Source organism: Carcharhinus amblyrhynchos, chromosome 14 (genome assembly GCF_965287045.1).
Source record: "Carcharhinus amblyrhynchos chromosome 14, sCarAmb.v2.hapA, whole genome shotgun sequence".
NCBI lineage: Eukaryota > Metazoa > Chordata > Chondrichthyes > Carcharhiniformes > Carcharhinidae > Carcharhinus > Carcharhinus amblyrhynchos.
The window spans coordinates 69152662-69170458 of NC_137337.1; the positions used below are offsets into that span (position 1 = coordinate 69152662).

The 17797-nt window shown below is 41.8% G+C and overlaps 1 protein-coding gene across 14 annotated transcripts in view; it reads right to left on the minus strand.

Moving 5' to 3' along the window:
• Window positions 1–17797, minus strand: part of sipa1l1 (signal-induced proliferation-associated 1 like 1) — a 349286-nt gene that overhangs the window by 270599 nt on the left and 60890 nt on the right. The gene's annotated exons all lie outside the window — the stretch shown is intronic.

Sequence of the window (17797 nt, forward strand, 5' to 3'; positions counted from 1 at the left end):
CCAATATGGCAAAGGCTCTGCATTCCCAATTTCAAATTACTGCATTTAACAGACATTATTTTAATAGCTTACAGTGGGTTTTAAAACAAAACTCGCCAAACTCCTAACAGCCAAAGATGACCTATGTTGCAATAGCAAATTTGTCCAAAAGAAGTTGCTGCTGAACAGGTTAAAATTCTTCCCAGTCATCTCTAAAGCTACTGTTTCATCTGTTCCATCAGATGCTGCTCAGCAAACTGCAGACAGTTCGTATACAGTTGAGGAAAATCCTGATCTAGAAACTTACTGGAAGTCACCTGTTTCTATGTGGTCATAGACAGAGTCTTGGGGAATACCAAACAGTGAAATAAGATGCAATGCTAAGTAACCAGACCAAAAGTAGTGACTTTCATCAGCTGTCATGACTGACTTAATCCCAATATATTAAAATTTTAATTCTGTCAAATAGATTCCCCTCACTTTACAAGATCTCCTAAAAACAAAGGAGCACAAATCAAATAGTCACCAACTGTTACAATCATGAGATAAATTATGTCTTAGGATTGTACCTTTTGGTTTAGAAGGTGCCAATATTTTCAGTCTGTTGCTTTAAACGTAGGTACGTTAAAAGGGTCATATAACCTCTGCCGGAGTCTGCCCGACAGTAAATGGATTATCTCAGTTGCTAGAAATCCAAGGAAGACTTATTGCTTTGTATAGGCAGTACCTGCTGGCACTGTTTCCAAATGTCTCCTTGCAGTTCTCCTTCAAAGAACATACACCAAGTCTCCTGTCTCATAGCAGTTAAGTTCTAAACAGTGGTGCTGCAAACTAACTCTTACATCCACGAAGGTAGTAGGGATCAAAAATTAAACTCTCCTCTTCTGAGAACCAATTTTTATAAGTTCATGGATGTGAGTACCACTGGCCAAGACCAATATTCATTGAACATCCCCAATTGACCTAGAGAAGGTGGTGAACGGTCTTCTTAAACTGCTGCAAACACTATATTATAAAGGACACCCACAGTATTGAGGTGAGGAGTTCCAGGATTTTAACCGTGGGACAATGAAAAAAACTGCAATATAGTTCCAAGTTAGGAGTGGTTTGTGACTGCAATGGAAACTTGCAGGCAGTGGTGTTCTGCTACCCTTGTCTTTCGAGGTGATAGAATTTACAGATTTGGAAGGCACTGTTGGAGTCTTACATGAGTTGCTGCAATGCATCTTGTAGATAGCACACATTGCATCAGTGGTGGGAGAAATAAATATTTAAGATGGTGGATAGGATGCCAATCAAGCAGGCTGCTTAATCTGAGATAATGTTGAGCTTATGAGTGATGCTGAATATGAACATAAGAAATAGGAGCAGGAGTAGGCCATCTGGCCCTTCGATCCTGCCCCGCCATTCAATAAGATCATGGCTGATCTGTCGTGGCTCAGTTCCACTTTCCCGCCCTCTCCCCATAACCCTTAATCCCCTCTCTTATCAAAAACCCATCAACCCGCTTCTTAAAAATATTTAGCGAGGCAGCCTCCACCACTTCAACGGGCAGAGAATTCCAGAGATTCACCACCCTTTGAGTGAAGAAGTTCCTCCTCAACTCCGTTCTAAACCACCCCCCCTTTATCTTGAGGCTGTGCCCCCTAGTCCTACTGTCTTTTTTGAGCGGGAAGAGTCTTTGCACCTCTATCCTATCCATCCCATTCATCATCTTATACGTCTCAATGAGATCTCCCCTCATTCTTCTAAACTCTAACGAGTACAAGCCCAGTTTATTCAGCCTCTCCTCATAGCTCAACCCCCTCAACTCCGGTATCAGCCTAGTAAACCTCCTCTGCACTCCCTCCAAGGCCAAAATATCCTTGCGCAGGTGCGGCGCCCAAAACTGCACACAGTACTCCAGCTGCGGCCTCACCAATGCCCTATACAGCTGCAGCAAGACCTCCCTACTTTTATATTCAATCCCCCTCGCTATGAAGGCCAGCATCCCATTCGCCTTCCTGACCACCTGCTGCACCTGCAGGCTGGGTTTTTGCGACTCATGCACAAGGACCCCGAGGTCCCTCTGCACCGTCGCCTGCTGCAGTTTTTCGCCCCGTAAGTAATAGTCCTTCCTACCATTCTTCCTACCAAAGTGGACCACCTCACACTTGCCAACATTAAATTCCATTTGCCATTTCCTGGCCCATTCGCCCAGCCTATCTAGATCCTTCTGCAGACTCTCCACACCCTCCGCACAATTTGCCTTTCCCCCAATCTTGGTGTCATCAGCAAATTTCGACACCCTACACTCGGTTCCCTCCTCCAGATCATCTATATAAATGGTAAATAGCTGAGGCCCCAGCACCGACCCCTGGGGCACCCCACTAGTCACCAACCGCCAATCCGAATAGCACCCATTGACCCCCACTCTCTGCCTCCTATTTGACAACCAATCCTCTATCCACGCTAACACCCTACCCCCAACTCCATGTCCTCTGACCTTCTGCAGTAACCTCTTGTGAGGTACCTTATCAAACGCCTTCTGAAAATCCAGAAAGACCACATCCACCGGCTCTCCTCTATCCACCGCCCTAAACACATCCTCATAGAACTCCAGTAAATTTGTCAGACACGACTTCCCTTTAATGAAACCGTGTTGCGTCTGCCCTATCAAGCAATTCCCTTCAAGATGCCTCGCAATTTCCTCCTTAATGACGGATTCTAACATTTTACCTACCACAGACGTTAAACTAACCGGCCTGTAATTCCCCGCCTTTTGCCTGGCACCCTTCTTAAACAACGGCGTAACATTAGCCGTTTTCCAATCCTCCGGCACTTCCCCGGAATCCAGCGACGTCTGGAAAATGAACTCAGAGTATTCAATCACACTCCCATCTTGTACCTTGTAGATAGTGCACATGCTTTGCAGAGTCTGGAGGGAAGTTCCTTGCTGCAGAATTCCCAGCTTCTGACCCGCTCTTGTAGCCATAGTTTTTATATAGCTGGTCCAGTTCAGTTTCTGACTAATAGTAATTGCCAGGATATTGATAGTGGGGGAATTCAGCACTGATAATGCTATTGAAGAAATGGGAGATGGTTGGACACTTCTTGGAGATAGTCATTGCCTGACATGTGTATAGTGCAAATTTTAATTGCTACTTCTTATCAGCACAAACCTGAATGTTGTCCAGGTCTTGCTGTGTATGGACACGGACTGCTTCAGTGTGAGAAGTCACAAATGATGCTGAACAAAATCATGAGTCAATATCCCCACTTGCAGTGAGCAGGCTATTGCTGAGTAATTGCTACTTGATAGCACTGTCAACGGACTTTTCAACACTTGGCATCAATCTTCAGCAGGGCTCGTAGCCTTTGCAGTATCCCACGCCTTCAACCATTTCTTGATGTCCCATGGAATGAACTGAATTGAAATAAGACTTGCATCTGTAATGCTGGGATACTCAGGAAAAGGCCAAAATTGATTTTCTACCCAGCTGAAGGTTGCAAATGCTTCGGCCTTATCTTTTGAACTGATGTACTGGGTTCCCACATCATTGAGGATGCAGATATTTGTGGAGCTTTCTTGTCCAGTTAGTTGTTTAATTGCCCATTATCATTCACAATTGGATATGGCAGAACTGCAAAGCTTAGATCAGATCCATTGGTTTTGGGTACACTTAGTTCTGTCCATCACATCCTGCATCTGCTGTTTGGCAGACAAGTAGCCCTTTATTGCAGCTTCACCAAATTGACACCTCGTCGTAGGTATGAATGACGCTGCTCCAGCATGCCTTGCCGCCCTCTTCATTGAGCCAGGGTCGATCTTTCAGCTTGATGGTAGAGTGGGAGATATGCCAGGTCCATAAGGTAGCGTAGAATTCTGTTGCTGTTCATAGATGCCCAGTTTTGAGCTGCTAGATATGTTATGTTTGAAATCTATCCAATTTAGCATTGAGTCTTGTGACAAAATGGAGGGCATCCTCAATGTGAAGACAGACAGATGGTCTGGCTGGGTTCATTTTTTTTAAAACTTTGGCAGTGATTTGATACAACTGAGTATATTTCAGAGGGCAGTTAAGGTCAACCACATTGCAAATGGGTCCGGAGTCACATATAGGCCAGACCAGACAGGACAGACTTCCTTCCCTAAAAAGGGCATCAGTGAACCCGATTGGGTTTTATGACAATGGTTTTGATGTCACCATTAGACTAGCTGTAAGATTTATCAATTGAATTCAAATTCAAACTGCAGCTTCAGTGGGATTTGAATCAGTGCCTCCAGAATATCAGCCTCAGTTGATGGATTACTAGCTCAGTGACATTATCATGACACTAGGCATCTCCATAAACTCCAGGTTGTCACAGACAGACAGCAGTTGCAGTTTTGTCCAGTGTGGTCTGCAGCCAATTGAAAAGTTGAAAGCAAGGAATAGAATCATCCAGGTGTGCATCTTCAGCAGAGAAAATGCTGATTCAGAGCTTGTTTGTCTCAGATTGAAGTGCAAGTTGGTGAGTTAAAGGAGGCTAAAAGATTTGCCTAACTTGGAGTGAGAGGAAACATCATAACCCTCAGAGTGAAAGGCAGTTACTCAGCAGGAAATGGACATAATCCATAAGAAGTTGGCAGCAACGTGACGTGTATTGCTGTAGAAAGAGATGAATATCAAAAGGACTGCTTATTTCTAAAGTATGAGTTACCTAAAGGAAAAAAGTGTTAAGCCTGGTGCTTTAAGTCATTTGATAAACTAAAATTTTTTTAAATGCAAAATATTGATTTGTCTCTCATTTAACCAGTAATTAGAAGTTCTGATTTCTCTCAGAAGTTATTGATCTCGGAGATCATAACACAACCAATCCACTGTTGCTCTTGATCCGGTCACTACAAGGCATCTTAGACAGGTGTAACTTGACTCCCTTCCGTGATTCTCCCTAGGAATTGCTAGATTTTTAATAAGTTTCCACCTTATAGCTAGGCTATTAGAAATTCTTCTTCTAGTACCTTCATCACAAGGATTTAGGGAGATACCAACATGTTATGCTGTTATGACCTTCAGTGGGTCATAGTCCTGTGCCAGATAATCCTTTTTCACTGGAATTACATTCAACAGAATTATTGAAACGTTCCAAAAGCAGAACAATGCAAAGCAACACTCAGCACATTTGCATTCTCACTGGTGCATCAGAGCACAATAGAAATGAACAGTGCACTTATATTCATAGTGGCACATCACAAAGCCATGGCATGTAAGATTATTGGAATCAATCCATAACAAAACAAAGTCAGAGCTGCTGGTGTAGGTTGACTGAATCAATGCAAGTTTTCCTTGAAGTAGTTTCAAATCAAACGGATGGAATGAGAGGTTCCAATGGGCTTTCACAAAATGAGTTTGAGCAGTTTTAATCCAGTCCCTACAAAAGTTACTCCATAATTCTAATAAACTGACATGATATTACAGGATAGGGGTTGACAGAAATTGTATGTTATCACAAATGCTACAGCTGGTGGTACATTGTTAGGGACAGATCCTCCCATCTATATCAATACAAGTCGATCGATCCCATAACTAAAACTGGGCGTATTAAATCAGGAAGAATTCCAGTAGCTGATGTACAAATGTTACAGTAAAAAGAAAACTAATAGATGTTCTATATCTTGCTGCCATAAATAAAAAGCTGTGTGAATCTAATAATGTTCTAAATTGTCATCAACATATTGTGCATTTAAAAACTTGGTAAAGGATTAGAGACGAATACTTCCAATGTTTCTCAAGTTACTGACATCTGGTAACCAATATTCCAATTACAGCCAAATTTAAAATGAGAAATAAATAGACATAATTTTTAATTTAAAAATATTTAGCTGAACGACACTAAAGTGATGAGGAATCTTTGTGCATTAAACATAATGCATTACAAGAAAATCCAAGCAGCTGGGCAAACAAACTGAACTTTATGACAAGTCAAACAAACTGAGCTCACACCAAGTGGCCCCTTGTTTTGAAGATTTGATTGTAGGATTCAGGTCCCATGGTAGCTTCATTTCCTTTCCTGTTGGGTTCAACTGTTGTGTGTTTGATTATGAGAGTCCTTTTTATTATTAATGCTCACTGTACTCGAATGATTGTACCTGGGTGTGGACTAAGAAAAGAGAACCAACTACAGAAAGAAGCCAGAATTGAAGCATTGAGTAGGCATTCTGAAGCACCAAGTTAAGCCTGTTACATACATCAAAACTTGGGTCATTTATGCATAGCTCTCAGGGTACAAAATTTACAACACATCCATGCTATGGCAAGTGTACAGCACAAACATTACTGCAAAATGGCCCAATTACAAGCTTTCAAAATATTAAAGTTATTTGGAAACGATTACCATTATTATTACAACATCTGTGTATTACCCCTTGCGTTAATCCTTTTATTTCTTATTAGATTGAAGTGACTGGTTACACATATCAATGAAAATAACCATTAAAAATCATGAGTGCAGCATGTAAAATAGGATCCCAATAAAATAACTAATGGCTTCGTAACTGAAAGACTGTATGGATTTTACAAATTGTAATCAAAGTACAAATATTAACACCACACATAAATTCTTCACCTTATTTTACCTACAGATTTGGAAAGTAAAAGGAAAATTGGGAAAAATGATGCAAACATTCTCAAACCAATCTCCAGGATGGCTCAAGAGTTAAGTGCACAATTTACTGCAGTATTCAGTCAGAGGCCAGGAAAATCTGAGACTCAGCTCTTGGTTTTTGCAGCTTTAGGAGATCTCAGCTACATTATATCAGTCACACAAAAACACAAGAATTGGGAGTAAGAAATAGGAGAAATAGGAGCAGGAGTAGGCCATCTGGCCCTTCGAGCCTGCCCCGCCATTCAATAAGATCATGGCTGATCTGTCGTGGCTCAGTTCCACTTTCCCGCCCTCTCCCCATAACCCTTAATCCCCTCTCTTATCAAAAACCCATCAACCCGCTTCTTAAAAATATTTAGCGAGGCAGCCTCCACCACTTCAACGGGCAGAGAATTCCAGATATTCACCCCCTTTGAGTGAAGAAGTTCCTCCTCAACTCCGTTCTAAACCGCCCCCCCTTTATCTTGAGGCTGTGCCCCCTAGTCCTACTGTCTTTTTTGAGCGGGAAGAGTCTCTCCACCTCTATCCTATCCATCCCATTCATCATCTTATACGTCTCAATGAGATCTCCCCTCATTCTTCTAAACTCTAACGAGTACAAGCCTAGTTTATTCAGCCTCTCCTCATAGCTCAACCCCCTCAACTCCGGTATCAGCCTAGTAAACCTCCTCTGCACTCCCTCCAAGGCCAAAATATCCTTGCGCAGGTGCGGCGCCCAAAACTGCACACAGTACTCCAGCTGCAGCCTCACCAATGCCCTATACAGCTGCAGCAAGACCTCCCTACTTTTATATTCAATCCCCCTCGCTATGAAGGCCAGCATCCCATTCGCCTTCCTGACCACCTGCTGCACCTGCAGGCTGGGTTTTTGCGACTCATGCACAAGGACCCCGAGGTCCCTCTGCACCGTCGCCTGCTGCAGTTTTTCGCCCCGTAAGTAATAGTCCTTCCTACCATTCTTCCTACCAAAGTGGACCACCTCACACTTGCCAACATTAAATTCCATTTGCCATTTCCTGGCCCATTCGCCCAGCCTATCTAGATCCTTCTGCAGACTCTCCACACCCTCCGCACAATTTGCCTTTCCCCCAATCTTGGTGTCATCAGCAAATTTCGACACCCTACACTCGGTTCCCTCCTCCAGATCATCTATATAAATGGTAAATAGCTGAGGCCCCAGCACCGACCCCTGGGGCACCCCACTAGTCACCAACCGCCAATCCGAATAGCACCCATTGACCCCCACTCTCTGCCTCCTATTTGACAACCAATCCTCTATCCACGCTAACACCCTACCCCCAACTCCATGTCCTCTGACCTTCTGCAGTAACCTCTTGTGAGGTACCTTATCAAACGCCTTCTGAAAATCCAGAAAGACCACATCCACCGGCTCTCCTCTATCCACCGCCCTAGACACATCCTCATAGAACTCCAGTAAATTTGTCAGACACGACTTCCCTTTAATGAAACTGTGTTGCGTCTGCCCTATCAAGCAATTCCCTTCAAGATGCCTCGCAATTTCCTCCTTAATGACGGATTCTAACATTTTACCTACCACAGGCGTTAAACTAACCGGCCTATAATTCCCCGCCTTTTGCCTGGCACCCTTCTTAAACAACGGCGTAACATTAGCCGTTTTCCAATCCTCCGGCACTTCCCCGGAATCCAGCGACGTCTGGAAAATAACCACCAAGGCATCCACTATAACCTCCGCCATTTCTTTCAGAACCCTCGGATGCATTCCATCCGGTCCTGGGGACTTGTCCACAATCAGCCCCTCCAGTCTGTCGAGCACCACCTCTCTAGTAACAGTAATGTCATTAAGACCCTCCAGTCCTACCACCTTTCCATCGCTAACACCCGGCAAATTGTTCACGTCCTCCTCCGTGAAGACAGAAACAAAAAAGTTATTCAAGACCTTAGCCATATCCCCATCCCCTACCACTAGGTCCCCTTTCTCATCCTCTAAGGGACCAACGTTCACCCTAGCCAGCCTCTTCCTTTTTATATATTTATAAAAACTCTTGCTATCCTTTTTTATATTAAGCGCTAGCCCAGCTTCATAGCTTCTTCTACCCTCCTTTATCAACTTTTTTGTCAATCTTTCAGTAAGCAGTTCGGTCCTTCAAGCCTGAAAGATCTCTGGGGAAAAAAAGATTTTCATCTGTTTTAAACAGGGAGACCTTTATTTTTAAAAGGGTGTCCCCGGATTCTAGACGTTCCCACGAAGGAAAACATCTTCTAAGCACCCACTCTGTCGAGTCTCTTCAGGATGAGAAGTTTCAATACGATCACTTTCATTCTAAGCTCCTAAAGGACTGCTCAAATTTTCTCATATGTTAACCCCTTTATCCCAGGAATCAGTCAAGTGAACCTTCTCTGTTTCAGATACAATTAAGTTCTTTTAAGGAGACCAAAACTGTACGCAGTCTCATCAAGGCCCTGTACCGCTGTTGCAACTGTTCAATAAAGGCAAAATACCAAGGACAGTGGAATCTGATGAAGACTCAAAACATTGGCTCTATTCTCTCTCCATAGATGCATTTCCTGTTTTTGTCACAACACTTCCTTACGTTATATGCTATTCAGCTTGCAGTAAACGCTAACATTCCATTTGCCTCTTGTCACTTGCTATACCTGCATGTTAACTTTGTTTCATACACTAGGATAACCAAATCCCTCGGTACCATGGAGTTCTATAATCTCTCTCCATTTAAGTAACATACTGCTCTTTTATTCTTCCTACCAAAATGGACAAGTTCACATTTTCCCACATTATACTCTGTTTGTCAAAATTTATCCAGTCACCTCACCTAGCTAAATCCCTTTGACATAGCTTTACATGCTCTTAAGAACTTACTTACCTTACTTTGTGTCATTAGTCAACACTAAAATCCAAAAAAAAGTTTTAAAAATAAAGAGAAAATGGCAATGGCAACTCTTAGGGGTGTCCTAATGGTGAAAAGCACCAAGTAGCTACAAATCTTTAAAATTATTTGTTTCTGCCTTAGCTTCTTCCATTGAGTTTCAACTTTAATTCATTGTTCCTCTGTCCAATCGACATTGCTCTCCAAGTCAAGGTCAACAAATGATTCATGAAACATTTGCTGGACTTATACTTCACATTTATAGATATCTCAGCTTCTTTTAAATTCTTTTGGGTGTTGAAAATTGCATGTCTATTGACACTCAGGGTCCTAGATAAATCTGGGTTAATACAATTCTATGCATTGAACACTTTGATGTACATTCTTACAACTCATTTCAATGTTAGAAACGAGTAGAAAAGGGCCCAGGGCATCTGCTCTTCAGTAATATCTATCCGACTTTAACTCAACCTGTACAGGTTTTAGGTCAGACACCTGATTTACACACTGCCTAATTATTTGAAATACATCTTTTGAAGATTAAATATGCAAAATTAATATTAATAGTAAATTGCTTTCATTCTGGGCTAGTGACATGAGAAGAAAACATTTAATCAGTGTACAAACCTGGCTCTTGCCAACCACCAATCTTAGTAACACTACCCTTTGATATTGCCACCAGCTGTGCAAAATTTGCATGTTAATAGTTGCTTCAAACCATATAAAAATTCCTATACAGTAGCACGTAAATGGCTGCAAAAGTATCCACTTAAGGCCACTATTTAATGCACATTACCTTGGAGAAGGTTGTGGTGAACCACTTCAACAGCAGCAAGATGCTGGCTTGCCGTGCCATTTCACAGGGCAGTTAATGGTCAACCACTTTGCTGACAGTCATATAAAGGCATCTTAGAACAAGCCACATTGCTGTCAGATGGAAGTCAGAATGGGCAAGAATGGGAGATTTCCTTCTCTGAATGACATTGACAAACCAGATGAGTTGTTACAACATTGTTTCAAGGTCACCATTACCAATAGTAGCATCTTACTCCAGATTTGTTTGTTTGATTGATTGATTTTAAATTCCCCAGCAGCCATGGTGGAATTTGAACTCATTTTCCTTGATCATTAATCTAGGTCTCTAGATCATTAGTCCAGCAACATTAATACTATGCTACTGTATGCATTAAATGAGTTGGTGGGATGAAGTATTTTTTGTCAATGGGGAAGTTCTTCACGTTACACTTGACAAATGACAGAGTGTTCAGTCATCTACTTGTAGTTTTACAGAGGCAATGTAGAGTTTTCCACAACCACTTGAAGATGTGAGTTGCAAATGCTCCAATAAAGGACTTCTGTTTGTAGTGAACCAGAGCAACAGAGGTTAACTGACCAACTTAAGGATTAAGATAATACTATTATTGATACTGTCCCCTAGTACAGAATTGTTTTGCAACTCAATAACAAAATTCACTAATGCATTCAGTGAACACCTGTGTAACATATGACCATTCATGTGCACAACTGGAAAAATTCAGGTCAAGCCTTCAAACCCTACAAGGTTAAACGTTTCCATACCATTTATTTTTGCCCATCCAAAACCCGAAGCTTAATGCACTCTGTTAAATTATCAAATGTTCAGCATTCAGCCTACTTATAGGCTTGTTTATCATGCAATAAAATGATCTGTGCAACAGACTAAGGAAGAGGAAATACTGTTTTATTTTAATCACAATGTTAAACCACAGATATAAAACAGGAAGTTTCTAAAACTCAATGCACTATTAAAACATTTTGGTCCACAACTTCCTCAGTGTGGCAACCTCCTTCATATTGGCATCCTGAATGAACTTTCCTTTTGCTAGGATTCTGAAACCCCTACAATTGCCCAACCTTCGCACTCAGGTTGGTGAGACAGGAGTAATGAAGCAGAATAAGCATAGAGTAGAGTAACTGAGGCACAGAGAAGCCACTTACTTTTCTTTTTAAACAGCAGTAGCAGTAGGGACAATTTAAAGGGAGCAGGTAAGTTACAAAGGTAAATGGTGCGTGTGCGTATGTGGTGTCCAGTGTGCAGTTGGGTCTAGGTGTTTAGTGGTCTTTTGCATGCCAAACAAGTAAACAAACTCAAATAAACTTAGGGACAAATTAAAAGGGGCAGTCCCCCAAAAAGGAAGGGGGGTACGGCCCGGACAAAGTCTAAAGAAAACTTTAAAACATTAAATCAAAATGTGATTGTCGGGGTCTGTAACACATCCTAGCCCCTGTGGTGCCCAGCGGGCACAGAAGGCATCAACTGCACCTGCAGACACCGCCTGCTCCCTCTCAAGGGAGACCTGGCCGCGAATGTAGCCACAGTAGAGGGGCAGACAGTCGGGATGGATGACACCATCGATCGCCCACTGCCTGGGCCTATTGATGGCACGTCTTGCCAGGCCCACGAGGAGGTCAGCATCACAACCCGCCCTCTCTGCACCAGGTGCCCATAGATCAGGAGCGTGGGACTGAAGTGCAAACAAAACATCAGTAAAAGGAATTCCAGAAAACCAAAAAGGGCGTGCAATCTATGACATGAAACGTAGATGTGGTCCACGGACTCCACAGAAAGGGCAGTCTCAGGAGCCCGTGTACTGGAAAAACCTACGGTTGTATGGCACCGCTGCATGCAGTAGCCTCCACTCCAGGTCCGAGGTAATTGGGGGAGATCCCTCCATACAGGGACCTCCACCAAGGTGTATCCAGACGGCAGGCGAGGACGCGGTAGTGGAAGGTGTGCAGTAGCAGCCTGTACAGGAAACGCCTCCGCGCAGTGGAAAAGGGCAAGGAGAACATTTCCGTGAGGCGGCTCATGCAGTGGGGTGCCTGACCCGGCAGGGGTGTGGGGGTGGTCTAGGCTAGTTCAAAGTGATTCTTTCCCTTCTAAGCTTTTCAGAGCAACAAATCGGGGTAAAATATTGGGCAGAACTATTTAAGTTGGATAGTTCCCAACCCAGCTTAACTATCCACAGAAAGTTAGCACTCCTAGACAACTGCTGGGCAAACTGTTACATGGGAACTTCCTCGAAGGATACCCAGTTCATCATTGCGATAGCCCTCCCCCAAATGCGACACTGGTACAGGAAGTTATGGACCTTTATATTACATTGGAAACATTAAATCACCACCAAGAGGTTCCCTCTAACTCACTCACCATCTTCACTTGGAAATATATCTTTGGTCCTTCACTCTCGCTGGTCAAAATCCTAGAATTCCCTCCCTAACAGCACTGCAAGCGTACCTACACTTCAGGGACTGTAGTGGTTCAAGGTGGCAACTCATCATCTTCAAAAGGCAACAAGGATTGAGCAATAAATGCTGGATTCTCAGCGACAACCACATCCCATATACGAATTTTAAAAATTCTTCCCAACATTAACCAAGAGTAGCAGGAGGCAGTAATGGTTCTTGCTGAACTATTGTACTGTTTAAAAATATCAAAAATGTCTGCAACCGCTACATATAAATTAGATACACAATAGAATATAATCTGCTGAATAATTGTTCAACAAATTAAATAGCTGTTCAATTATTATAATCCTTATTGCATTTTTTAAAAAAAAAATCAGAATACACAAGTAATGTATAATTCATTAATTTCACAGACCTGTTAATGGATGCACTTAAGCAATCCAAGTAAATGAGCAATATCAGCATCAAACCAGCAGAATATTTTAAACAGACGCACAGGCAATCACACTACACAAATGCAGTTCAAATTCAACCAAAGGTTTGTGCCAAAGTGGGTGTAATCCAGACTGGCCTTCACTCTGGCATGTTCAAGATGTCCACTAAGGCACTTCAAAGTCTTAGTTTCTTCATGTCTATACACAAAGGTTCTATTATTATGAGTGAGACTATCATGTTCACTTGATGTAGCTGAATAAGCACAGGAATTTTGTAAACTATAAACTTTGATTTTTTTTTGTGAACTTTATTTTAGACATTGGAATTTTCAGTTCCTGATGGAAAGTACTTCTGGCATATTAGCTAGCTAATGTTTAATATTAAAATAGCAATCTTTCAACCATCTCCTGCCCAGAAAAGGAAGTCAGTATTGACTTAACATTTGCATAGAATTTATCTTTTCAAATAGACATTCCATGTAAATATCTTCCTTTAGCCTCTCAATGCTGAAAATATTTACTCCAGTTATTACCACCCATAGAAAGAGTTTACAGCACAAAAGGAGGCCATACAGCCCATTGTGTCAGCCCATTGAAAAAGCTATGAATAAATCCCATGCCCTTGTTCCTTCCCCACTGCTCTGCAAATTTATCCTTTTCTCATCACTTGGTGGCACTCTATTTAATCTTTCCCCTGCAAATTACTCAAAACGCTTTTTAGAACTTTCACACTCGTTTTCATAATTAAAAACACTACAGATTGGACAAAACTCAACAAGTTATATTGTCATGTGGAGCCCTCTGCTGCACTCCCTACTGGGGAGGTGTAAATAAAGTTACGTAATGACTGCCTGCAGTTGAACGTGTTTTTTTTTACTCAGTGTAAAAGACAACAGGAAAAATGGCAAAGAGGATGGTGTGGAATTTTCTATCAAGTACTTGTTAGGTGACAAGATTGGCAGTAATTTCCATGTTTCTCTTTGATGCAGGCTAGGCAATTTTATGTTGTCTTGCAAAATAACCCCATGTCTACAACAAGTTACTAGTTTTGAGTTATTGCGTAAACGTTCCTGGGAAAAGGCTTTCTTTGCTTCAGCTTGATGTCAGTAGCAAAGTAAAAGAAAGACGACAGAGTGAAGCGTGTATTGAAGCACAAAATATGAAATCTAAAGAGTTGATTTATTATTGTCACATGTATTGGGATTGGTGAAAAATATTGTTTCTTGAGCACTATACAGACAAAGCGTACCATTCAGAGTAAACAGGCGAGAAGGAAAGGAAAGGAGAGGGCGCTGACTGTAGTCTTAGTCATGACCAGGCTGTAGAGAAAAATCAACCTAATTCAAGGTAGGTCCACTCAAGGTAGGCCGTTGGGGGCGGCACAGTAGCAGAGTGGTTAGCACTGCTGCTTCACAGCTCCAGGAACCCGAGTTCAATTCATGGCTCAGGTCACTGTCTGTGTGCAGTTTGCATATTCTCCTCATATCTGCGTGGGTTTCCTCCGGGTGCTCCAGTTTCCTCCCACAGTCCAAAGATGTGTGGGTTAAGTTGATTGGCCATGCTAAAATTGCCCCTTAGTGTCCTGGGATGTGTAGGTTAGAGGGATTAGCAGGTAAGTGTGTAGGGATATTGGGGTAGGGCCTGCGTGGGATTGTGGTCAGTGCAGACTCAATGGGCCAAAGGGCCTCTTTCTGCACTGTAGGTTTCTATGATCTATGATTCAAACGCCTAATGACAGCAGGGAAGTAGTTGTTCTAGAATCAGTCGGTAAGTGATCTGGGACTTCTGAATCTTTTTCCCCAATGGAAGATGGAACAGTGTACATCCAGGGTCCGTGGGGCCCTCGAATATGCCTGCTGCTTTTCTAAGGCAGCGGTGAGTGTAGATGAAGTCAATGGATGGGAGGCTGGTTTGGATGATGCACTGGGCTATGTTCACAATCCTCTGTGGTTTCTTGCAGTTTTGGACTGAGCAGGAGCCAAACCAGGCTGGGATACATCCGGAAAGGATGCTTTTTATGGAGCATCCATAAAAGTTGTTTGTAGGTCAGTAAAAGTCAGTAAAAGAGTTGTAGCAGGCATGTCAAAATTTCTTTAGCTTCCCGAGAAAGTAAAAATATTGGTGGGCTCTCTTAACGATAGCACAGAGGGGCTAGGATAGGTTGTGATCCAAACACCTACAAACGTCAAGCTACCAACCATTTCCATTTCATCTTCATTAACATAGACAGGCGTTATGTCCCCCACTACGCTTCCTGAAGTTGTTGTTGATTATCTCCTTCATTTTACTGACACCGAGGTATTATTGCCATCGCACCATTCCACCAGATTCTCTTTTCTGTACCCGTCTCATCATTGTTTGAGACACAACCCATTACGGTGCTGTCATCAGCAAACTTGAAAATCAAATTGAAGTGGAATTTGGCCACACAATCATACATGTATGAGTACAGTAAGGGGCTAAGGACACAGCCTTGCAGGGCTATGGTGTCGAGGATAAAATCGAGGAGGAGCTGTTGTTGCCTATCCTTGCTGACAGTGGTCTGTGGGTTAGGAAGTCCTGGATCGAGTCAGAGGGCAGAAGCTGAGCCCTAGGCCACGGAGCTTGGAGACGTGTTTTGTAAGGATAATGGTACTGAAGGCAGGGGGGCAGGGACAAATTAGATTATTGTCCAAATTCCTCTTACACCCAAAATGAAAGTTATAACGAAACTGAAAAAGTTTACTGGTAACACATTATCCTCTGGTAAAACAAGAGAGTCCAAGTTGGACAAGTTCACAATTCCAACCATTTAATGGAATTGGTGATCAAAATCAAGTTCAAATATAACAGATCTTGAGAGTGCAACCAACCTAATGAAAATGGAGGATACTCCGATGGAAAAAGAAACAAACCATATATAGATTAATTAAAAGTTTACATAAAGGAAGAGGAAAAAAGCTTTTCTTTTCATTATTTCTGGTCTTTCTTTACAGCAATATCATTTGACACGTTGCCAAAGCTTCTCATCTTGTAGTCATCATAAATGCAAGAATGTCAAATTTCAAATGATCATAACCATTTGTTCTAGAGAACAAAGTGCCAATTCTTCAAGTTAACTGATGGCCAAGGTGCTGATAATGGAGTAAGCAACGGAGAACTATAGGTTCCCAAAGCTCTTTGGTAAGTCAGTAAAAAGGTGCAAGGCTTGAATATATTCCTTTTGTTTGGAGAAATGGATCCCTGCGTGAATGTACGTTGCATTAGCAAGCATTATACAAGCTATATTACGAGCTCAATTGATTATCTTAAACTGGCTGTAGTGTAGCTGTTAGCACACTCAGGGTTGTTTAGCAAGTGCTCCAAATAGGGAATCACATCCAACAGCAGACATTTTGTTTTGGCTTTTCAAGTGCGAGATGATCATCCTATGCTCTGCCTATCACAAACAACCAAAGGAACACTTTTTTTTTATTCATCCAGTCAATAAATAGCCAAAGGAACATGCTATTCAATTTGCTCAGCCAATTGCTAGGACATACATCATAAGTACCAAGCATTGCACCTGCATAGAGAGTCATACATGATATTGTTCAGTGGTGTTGCAGGCAGAAGGTAGTTTTGGACCCACAGCAGCATCCTATTGGAATACAGTTGTACATCCTAACAATTAACTGATCAAATCAAACTCCCACCTCCAGGTCAAAGCCAAGGGTTAATTGGCAATTCTTCAAAACCCAGGTCAATTTCCAGAACCTACAAGGTAATCAAATTCATCCTGTCCAATATCTGCAACCTTTGCTTGGTGTATCTTGTATGTTTTCAGCTTTAAACACAAGTGAGGGATAGTAAATAATTAGTAAAATAACATACATACCAAATAAAGACTATTTACTGGTCCCACAAAATTTTGGTTAAACGGTTGTAGAACTCAATCCAAAAATATCAGAATGACATTCTACAAGTGAAGCGACATTCAGTAGTGTGCACACTTCTACCATACTGCATTAATTCAATGTTATTACAATTATGCACTTCTTCCTTGAAGCTTTCCCCTACCTGGTTGCGGTACTGTAAGCATAAATATTTAATCAACAGTTTCCAACTCACCATAGCTTCTCCAGGCCAATCCACCTCCAAAAACCCAAAAACTCTGCTCACATTTTGACATTGTAACAAACTGCATCACCAGCTGCAACAATCCACTGCATTCTAAAACCAATCAACAATCTTCTATAATCACACAGTCCAAAACATTTTTTAAAAAGATAATCCATCCCATTACCCAATGTTAACAGATCCTTCCCAAAAAAAAATCCCAGGCTCAGGGTCCATACCTGCATCACTGTCATTCAGCTATGGCTGTAACACTACATTTGACACTCTTATTTCCTGCTATGAACGGTATGCTTTGTCTGTATAGCGCACAAGAAACAATACTTTCCACTGTATATTAGTATATGTGACAATAATAAATCAAAGCAAAGCCAAATGGGCTATTCCTGTTCATAATATGTTCTTCAGTAGGTCAAATCCCTATGTACAAAGTTTTACTGAAATTCATGATTTCATTTTTGAGACATTTTGTTTGCAAACAGACTAACAAACAGGGGTGAATACATTACCTCCACCCACCTTCTGTGACAGGAGTAATGAAAATGGAATTTGACTCAAGTCAAAGCA